The sequence below is a fragment of the Hyla sarda genome, chromosome 13 (assembly GCF_029499605.1).
Source record: "Hyla sarda isolate aHylSar1 chromosome 13, aHylSar1.hap1, whole genome shotgun sequence".
Classification (NCBI taxonomy): Eukaryota; Metazoa; Chordata; class Amphibia; order Anura; family Hylidae; genus Hyla; species Hyla sarda.
In genome coordinates, this window is record NC_079201.1 from 8,900,227 (window position 1) to 8,909,864 (window position 9,638).

The following is a 9,638-nucleotide window of genomic DNA, read 5'->3' on the forward strand; positions in this document are numbered from 1 at the left end:
CACCCCAGTAGTAAGGAGATTACATGAGGAGAAGGTTTGTTACAGTGTGTCACCCCAGTAGTAAGGTGATTACATGAGGAGGAGGTTTGTTAGTGTGTCACCCCCATAGTAAGGAGATAACATAAAAGGGGGGTTTGTAACAGAGTGTCACCCCAGTTCAAAGGTGATTTAATGAGGAGGAGGTTTGTTGCAGTGTGTCACCCCAGTAGTAGGTGATTACATGAAGGGGGGTTTGTTACAGTGTGTCACCCCAGTAGTAAGGAGATTACATGAGGAGGAGGTTTCTTACAGTGTGTCACCCCAGTAGTAAGGAGATTACATGAGGAGAAGGTTTGTTACAGTGTGTCACCCCAATAGTAAGGTGATTACATGAGGAGGAGGTTTGTTACAGTGTGTCACCCCAGTAGTAAGGAGATTACATGAGGAGAAGGTTTGTTACAGTGTGTCACCCCAATAGTAAGGTGATTACATGAGGAGGAGGTTTGTTACAGTGTGTCACCCCAGTAGTAAGGAGATTACATGAGGAGGTGGTTTGTTACAGTGTGTCACCCCAGTAGGGAGGTGATTACATGAGGAGGAGGATTGTTACATAGTGTCACCCCAGTAGTAAGGAGATTAAATGAGGAGGAGGTTTGTTACAGTGTGTCACCCCAGTAGTAAGGTGATTACATGAGGAGGGGATTTGTTACAGTGTGTCACCCCAGTTCTAAGGTGATTACATGAGGAGAGGGTTTGTTACAGTGTGTCAAGGAGATTACATGTGTAGGAGGTTTGTTACAGTGTGTCACCCCAGTGGTAAGGTGATTACATGAGGAGGAGGATTGTTACAGTGTGTCACCCCAGTAGTAAGTAGATTACATGAGGAGGAGGTTTGTTACAGTGTGTCACCCCAGTAGTAAGGTGATTACATAAGGAGGGGATTTGTTACAGTGTGTCACCCCTGTAGTAAGGTGATTACATGTGGAGGGGGTTTGTTACAGTGTGTCATCCCAGTAGTAAAGAGATTACATGAGAAGGGGTTTGTTACAGTGTGTCATCCCAGTAGTAAAGCGATTACATGAGGCGGAGGTTTCTTACAGTGTGTCACCCCAGTAGTAGGTTATTACATGAGGAGGAGGTTTGTTACAGTGTGTCACCCCAGTAGTAAGGTGATTACATGAGGAGGAGGTTTGTTACAGTGTGTCACCCCAGTAGTAAGAGGGGGTTTGTTACAGTGTGTCATTCCAGTAGTAAGGAGATTACACGAGGACGAGGTTTTGTTACAGTGTGTCACCCAGTAAGGAGATTACTTGAGGGGGAGGTTTGTTACATTGTGTCACCTCAGTAGTAAGGAGATTACATGAGGAGGAGGTTTGTTACAGTGTGTCACCCCAGTAGTAAGGTGATTACATGAGGAGGAGGATTGTTACAGTGTGTCACCCCCGTAGTAAGGAGATTACATGAGGAGGAGATTTGTTACAGTGTGTCACCTCAGTAGTAAGGAGATTATATGAGGAGGAGGTTTGTTACAGTGTGTCACCCCAGTAGTAAGGTGATTACATGAGGAGGGGATTTGTTACAGTGTGTCACCCCAGTAGTAAGGTGATTACATGAGGAGGGGGTTTGTTACAGTGTGTCACCCCAGTATAAGGAGATTACATGTGGAGGAGGTTTGTTACAGTGTGTCACCCCAGTAGTAAGGTGATTAGATGAGGAGGAGGATTGTTACAGTGTGTCACCCCCGTAGTAAGGAGATTACATGAGGAGGAGATTTGTTACAGTGTGTCACCTCAGTAGTAAGGAGATTATATGAGGAGGAGGTTTGTTACAGTGTGTCACCCCAGTAGTAAGGTGATTACATGAGGAGGGGATTTGTTACAGCGTGTCACCCCAGTAGTAAGGTGATTACATGAGGAGGGGGTTTGTTACAGTGTGTCACCCCAGTATAAGGAGATTACATGTGGAGGAGGTTTGTTACAGTGTGTCACCCCAGTAGTAAGGTGATTAGATGAGGAAGGAGTTTGTTACAGTGTTTCATCCCAGTAGTAAACAGATTACATGAGGAGGAGGTTTGTTACAGTGTGTCATCCCAGTAGTAAAGAGATTACATGAGGAGAAGGTTTGTTACAGTGTGTCATCCCAGTAGTAAAGCGATTACATGAGGAGGAGATTTGTTACAGCATGTCACCCCAGTAGTAAGGAGATTACATGAGGAGGAGGATTGTTACAGTGTGTCACCCCAGTTGTAAGGAGATTACATGAGGAGGAGGTTTGTTACAGTGTTTCACCCCAGTAGTAAGGAGATTACATGAGGAGGGGGTTTGTTACAGTGTGTCATCCCAGTAGTAAAGAGATTACATGAGGAGGAGGTTTCTTACAGTGTGTCACCCCAGTAGTAGGTTATTACATGAGGAGGAGGTTTGTTACAGCATGGCACCCCAGTAGTAAGAAGATTACATGAGGAGGGGGTTTGTTACAGTGTGTCACCCCAGTTGTAAGGAGATTACATGAGGAGGAGGTTTGTTACAGTGTGTCACCCCAGTTGTAAGGAGATTACATGAGGTGGAGGTTTGTTACAGTGTGTCACCCCAGTAGTAAGGAGATTACATGAGGAGGGGTTTGTTACAGTGTGTCACCCCAGTAGTAAGGAGATTACATGAGGAGGAGGTTTGTTACAGTGTGTCACCCCAGTAGTAAGGAGATTACATGAGGAGCGGGTTTGTTACAGTGTGTCATCCCAGTAGTAAGGAGATTACATGAGGAGGAGGTTTGTTACAGTGTGTCACCGCAGTAGTATGGTATTTACATGAGGAGGAGGTTTGTTACAGTGTGTCACCCCAGTAGTAAGGAGATTACATGAGGAGGTTTGTTACAGTGTGTCACCTCAGTAGTAAGCAGATTACATAAGGAGGAGGTTTGTTACAGTGTGTCACCCCAGTAGTAAGGTGATTACATGAGGAGGAGGTTTGTTACAGTGTGTCACCCCAGTAGTAAGGTGATTACATGAGGAGGAGGATTGTTACATAGTGTCACCCCAGTAGTAAGGAGATTAAATGAAGAGGAGGTTTGTTACAGTGTGTCACCCCAGTAGTAAGGTGATTACATGAGGAGGGGATTTGTTACAGCGTGTCACCCCAGTAGTAAGGTGATTACATGAGGAGGGGGTTTGTTACAGTGTGTCATCCCAGTAGTAAAGAGATTACATGAGGAGGAGGTTTGTTACAGTGTGTCATCCCAGTAGTAAAGCGATTACATGAGGAGGAGGTTTCTTACAGTGTGTCACCCCAGTAGTAGGTTATTACATGAGGAGGAGGTTTGTTACAGCATGGCACCCCAGTAGTAAGAAGATTACATGAGGAGGGGGTTTGTTACAGTGTCACCCCAGTTGTAAGGAGATTACATGAGGAGGAGGTTTGTTACAGTGTGTCACCCCAGTTGTAAGGAGATTACATGAGGTGGAGGTTTGTTACAGTGTGTCACCCCAGTAGTAAGGAGATTACATGAGGAGGGGGTTTGTTACAGTGTGTCACCCCAGTAGTAAGGAGATTACATGGGGAGGAGGTTTGTTACAGTGTGTCACCCCAGTAGTAAGGTGATTAGATGAGGAAGGAGTTTGTTACAGTGTTTCATCCCAGTAGTAAACAGATTACATAAGGAGGAGGTTTGTTACAGTGTGTCACCCCAGTAGTAAGGTGATTACATGAGGAGGAGGTTTGTTACAGTGTGTCACCCCAGTAGTAAGGTGATTACATGAGGAGGAGGATTGTTACATAGTGTCACCCCAGTAGTAAGGAGATTAAATGAGGAGGAGGTTTGTTACAGTGTGTCACCCCAGTAGTAAGGTGATTACATGAGGAGGGGATTTGTTACAGCGTGTCACCCCAGTAGTAAGGTGATTACATGACGAGGGGATTTGTTACAGTGTGTCATCCCAGTAGTAAAGAGATTACATGAGGAGGAGGTTTGTTACAGTGTGTCCTATGAATATAATGTCCTATGAATATAATGTCCTATGAATATAATGTCCTATGAATATAATGCCCTATGAATATAATGACCATGAATATAATGTCCTATGAATATAATGTCCTATGAATATAATGACCATGAATATAATGTCTATGAATATAATGTCCTATGTATATAATGTCCTATGAATATAATGTCCTATGAATATAATGTCCTATGAATATAATGTCTATGAATATAATGTCCTATGAATATAATGTCCTATGAATATAATGACCATGAATATAATGTCCTATGTATATAATGTCCTATGTATATAATGTCCTATGAATATAATGACCATGAATATAATGTCTATGAATATAATGTCCTATGTATATAATGTCCTATGAATATAATGTCCTATGAATATAATGTCCTATGAATATAATGACCATGAATATAATGTCCTATGAATATAATGTCCTATGTATATAATGTCCTATGAATATAATGTCCTATGAATATAATGTCCTATGAATATAATGTCCTATGAATATAATGTCTATGAATATAATGTCCTATGAATATAATGTCCTATGAATATAATGTCCTATGAATATAATGTCTATGAATATAATGTCTATGAATATAATGACCATGAATATAATGTCCTATGAATATAATGTCTATGAATATAATGTCCTATGAATATAATGACCATGAATATAATGTCTATGAATATAATGTCCTATGAATATAATGTCCTATGAATATAATGTCTATGTATATAATGTCCATATATCTAATACTTATGAATATAATGTCCATACATCTAATACTCATGTATATAATACTCATGTATATAATGTCCATATATCTAATACTTATGAATATAATGTCCATACATCTAATACTTATGAATATAATGTCCATGAATATAATGACCTATGAATATAATGTCCATGTATATAATACTCATGTATATAATACTCATGTATATAATGTCCAAATATCTAATACTTATTAATATAATGTCCATGATATAATGACCTATGAATATAATGTCCATATATCTAATATTCATGTATATAATGTCCATATATCTAATATTCATGTATATAATGTCCATATATCTAATACTCATGTATATAATGTCCATATATCTAATACTCATGTATATAATGTCCATATATCTAATACTCATGTATATAATGTCCATACATCTAATACTCATGTATATAATGTCCATACATCTAATACTCATGTATATAATGTCCATACATCTAATACTCATGTATATAATGTCCATATATCTAATACTCATGTATATAATGTCCATATATCTAATACTCATGTATATAATGTCCATACATCTAATACTCATGTATATAATGTCCATATATCTAATACTCATGTATATAATGTCCATATATCTAATACTCATGTATATAATGTCCATACATCTAATACTCATGTATATAATGTCCATACATCTAATACTCATGTATATAATGTCCATATATCTAATACTCATGTATATAATGTCCATATATCTAATACTCATGTATATAATGTCCATATATCTAATACTCATGTATATAATGTCCATATATCTAATACTCATGTATATAATGTCCATACATCTAATACTGATGTATATAATGTCCATATATCTAATACTGATGTATATAATGTCCATATATCTAATACTCATGTATATAATGTCCATATATCTAATACTCATGAATATAATGTCCATATATCTAATACTCATGTATATAATGTCCATATATCTAATACTCATGTATATAATGTCCATATATCTAATACTGATGTATATAATGACCATATATCTAATACTCATGTATATAATGTCCATATATCTAATACTCATGTATATAATGTCCATATATCTAATACTCAGGTATATAATGTCCATATATCTAATACTCATGTATATAATGACCATATATCTAATACTCAGGTATATAATGTCCATATATCTAATACTCATGTATATAATGTCCATATATCTAATACTCATGTATATAATGTCCATATATCTAATACTCATGTATATAATGTCCATATATCTAATACTCATGTATATAATGTCCATATATCTAATACTCAGGTATATAATGTCCATATATCTAATACTCAGGTATATAATGTCCATATATCTAATACTCATGTATATAATGACCATATATCTAATACTCAGGTATATAATGTCCATATATCTAATACTCATGTATATAATGTCCATATATCTAATACTCAGGTATATAATGTCCATATATCTAATACTCAGGTATATAATGTCCATATATCTAATACTCAGGTATATAATGTCCATATATCTAATACTGATGTATATAATGTCCATATATCTAATACTCAGGTATATAATGTCCATATATCTAATACTCAGGTATATAATGTCCATATATCTAATACTCAGGTATATAATGACCATATATCTAATATTCATGACTATAATGACCATTTTAATTAAACCATAAATAACTCATTAACCTGCTCCAGAGTCCATGTCCTCACAGCACTTACTGGGAGACTAAACCGGACTATGAAGAACTGTGACTGAAATAGCACAAAGTCTCTGTTGTTCCTCAGTTCTCTCACAACACTGACTGAACTTCTCCTGAGGAGCAGGATATGGACCCTGGATTCCCGCTCTCACTGCTGATCCAATCAGCTGCAACCACTGGATCTATTCTGCCCAGCAACAACTCAGATGAGACCACCTGTAGAATAGAATAAAGGAGGGGGGACAGACTGGACCGAACCAATAAATGTTTAATGACAACCATGACTAAAATAAGGGGGGCAGTGTGTGGTAATGTAGAGCAACCAATCACATCGCCTCTTTGATATTTCAGAGGTCCTGGTAAAATGATCTGATTGGTTGTTATGGGCAGCTGGTCAGCTTTTCATCTCTACTGGTTTTGATAAATCTCCCCCAATAATTTTAGGCATTATGTCATCCCTGATGACTGATGTTCCACCAGATACACTTACAAAATAAAATAACACAACAAATACATGGAGGCTCTAGTACCCTGTTTAGTGCTTCTAGCCTGGATACAAGATGAGATACAGTTGGGATACATGGAGGCTCTAGTACCCTGTTTGGTGCATTCCGCCTGGATACAAGATGAGATACAGTTGGGATACATGGAGGCTCTAGTACCCTGTTTGGTGCTTCTAGCCTGGATACAAGATGAGATACAGTTGGGATACATGGAGGCTCTAGTACCCTGTTTGGTGCTTCTAGCCTGGATACAAGATGAGATACAGTTGGGATACATGGAGGCTCTAGTACACTGTTGGGTGCTTCTAGCCTGGATACAAGATAAGATACAGTTGGGATACATGGAGGCTCTAGTACCCTGTTTGGTGCATTCCGCCTGGATACAAGATGAGATACAGTTGGGATACATGGAGGCTCTAGTACCCTGTTTGGTGCATTCCGCCTGGATACAAGATGAGATACAGTTGGGATACATGGAGGCTCTAGTACCCTGTTTGGTGCATTCCGCCTGGATACAAGATGAGATATAGTTGGGATACATGGAGGCTCTAGTACCCTGTTTGGTGCATTCCGCCTGGTTACAAGATGAGATACAGTTGGGATACATGGAGGCTCTAGTACCCTGTTTGGTGCATTCCGCCTGGATACAAGATGAGATACAGTTGGGATACATGGAGGCTCTAGTACCCTGTTTGGTGCTTCTAGCCTGGATACAAGATGAGATACAGTTGGGATACATGGAGGCTCTAGTACCCTGTTTGGTGCTTCTAGCCTGGATACAAGATGAGATACAGTTGGGATACATGGAGGCTCTAGTACCCTGTTTGGTGCTTCTAGCCTGGATACAAGATGAGATACAGTTGGGATACATGGAGGCTCTAGTACACTGTTGGGTGCTTCTAGCCTGGATACAAGATAAGATACAGTTGGGATACATGGAGGCTCTAGTACCCTGTTTGGTGCATTCCGCCTGGATACAAGATGAGATACAGTTGGGATACATGGAGGCTCTAGTACCCTGTTTGGTGCATTCCGCCTGGATACAAGATGAGATATAGTTGGGATACATGGAGGCTCTAGTACCCTGTTTGGTGCATTCCGCCTGGTTACAAGATGAGATACAGTTGGGATACATGGAGGCTCTAGTACCCTGTTTGGTGCATTCCGCCTGGATACAAGATGAGATACAGTTGGGATACATGGAGGCTCTAGTACCCTGTTTGGTGCATTCCGCCTGGTTACAAGATGAGATACAGTTGGGATACATGGAGGCTCTAGTACCCTGTTTGGTGCATTCCGCCTGGTTACAAGATGAGATACAGTTGGGATACATGGAGGCTCTAGTACCCTGTTTGGTGCATTCCGCCTGGTTACAAGATGAGATACAGTTGGGATACATGGAGGCTCTAGTACCCTGTTTGGTGCATTCCGCCTTGATACTAGATGAGATACAGTTGGGATACATGGAGGCTCTAGTACCCTGTTTGGTGCATTCCGCCTGGTTACAAGATGAGATACAGTTGGGATACATGGAGGCTCTAGTACCCTGTTTGGTGCATTCCGCCTGGTTACAAGATGAGATACAGTTGGGATACATGGAGGCTCTAGTACCCTGTTTGGTGCATTCCGCCTGGTTACAAGATGAGATACAGTTGGGATACATGGAGGCTCTAGTACCCTGTTTGGTGCATTCCGCCTTGATACTAGATGAGATACAGTTGGGATACATGGAGGCTCTAGTACCCTGTTGGGCGCCTGTAGCCTGGATACAAGATGAGATATCTTGTGGTCACAACCAGGTACAACCAGCGCTATAGCGCTAAAGTGTTGCATTTATCCCATCATTTTGAAACAGCAGCTTTTTAACCCCTTAGGGACGTAGCCCATTTGGGCCTTAAAAGGGTATTCCGCCCCTAGACATCTTATCCCCTATCCAAAGGATAGGGGATAAGATGTCAGATCGCCGCGGTCCCGCTGCTGAGGACCCCCGGGATTCCCGCTGCGGCAGCCCGCTGTCATTACTGCACAGAGCGAATTTGCTCTGCACGTAATGACGGGCAATACAGGGGCCGGAGTATCGTTACGTCATGGCTCCGCCCCTCGTGACGTCACGGCCCGCCCCCTCAATACGAGTCTATGGGAGGGGGCGTGGCGGTCGTCACGCCCCTGCCATAGACTTGCATTAAGGGGCGGGCAGTTATGTCACGAGGGGCGGAGCCATGATGTCACGCTGCTCCGTCCCCTGTATCGCCCGTCATTACGCACAGAGCGAACTCGCTCTGTGCAGTAATGACAGCGGGCTGCCGCAGCGGCAATCCCGGGGGTCCTCAGCAGTGGGACCGCGGCAATCTGACATCTTATCCTTTATGCTTTGGATAGGGGATAAGATGTCTAGGGGCGGAGTACCCCTTTAAGGACGCAGACAATTACATTTTTACGTTTTTGTTTTTTCCTCCTCGCCTTCATTAAATCCTAACTCTTTTAGATTTTCATCCACAGACTAGTATGAGGGCTTGTTTTTTGCGCGACCAGTTGTATGTTGTAATGCCATCACTCACTTTACCATAAAATGTATGGCGCAGCCAAAAAAATACTATTTGTGTGGTGAAATTAAAAAGAAAACCGCAATTTTGCTAATTTTGGAAGGTTTTGT

At 40.6% G+C, this 9,638-nt stretch overlaps 1 protein-coding gene across 4 annotated transcripts in view; it reads right to left on the reverse strand.

Moving 5' to 3' along the window:
• The window catches only part of LOC130297721 (urotensin-2 receptor-like), a 645,128-nt gene extending 638,484 nt beyond the window's left edge, over positions 1–6,644 (reverse strand). For all 4 annotated transcript variants that reach the window (XM_056550501.1, XM_056550499.1, XM_056550500.1 and 1 more), the window contains exon 1: positions 6,469–6,644. The gene's annotated coding sequence lies outside the window, so the exon portion shown is untranslated. The remainder of the gene's footprint in view (positions 1–6,468) is intronic.
• Positions 6,645–9,638: the final 2,994 nt, after the last annotated feature.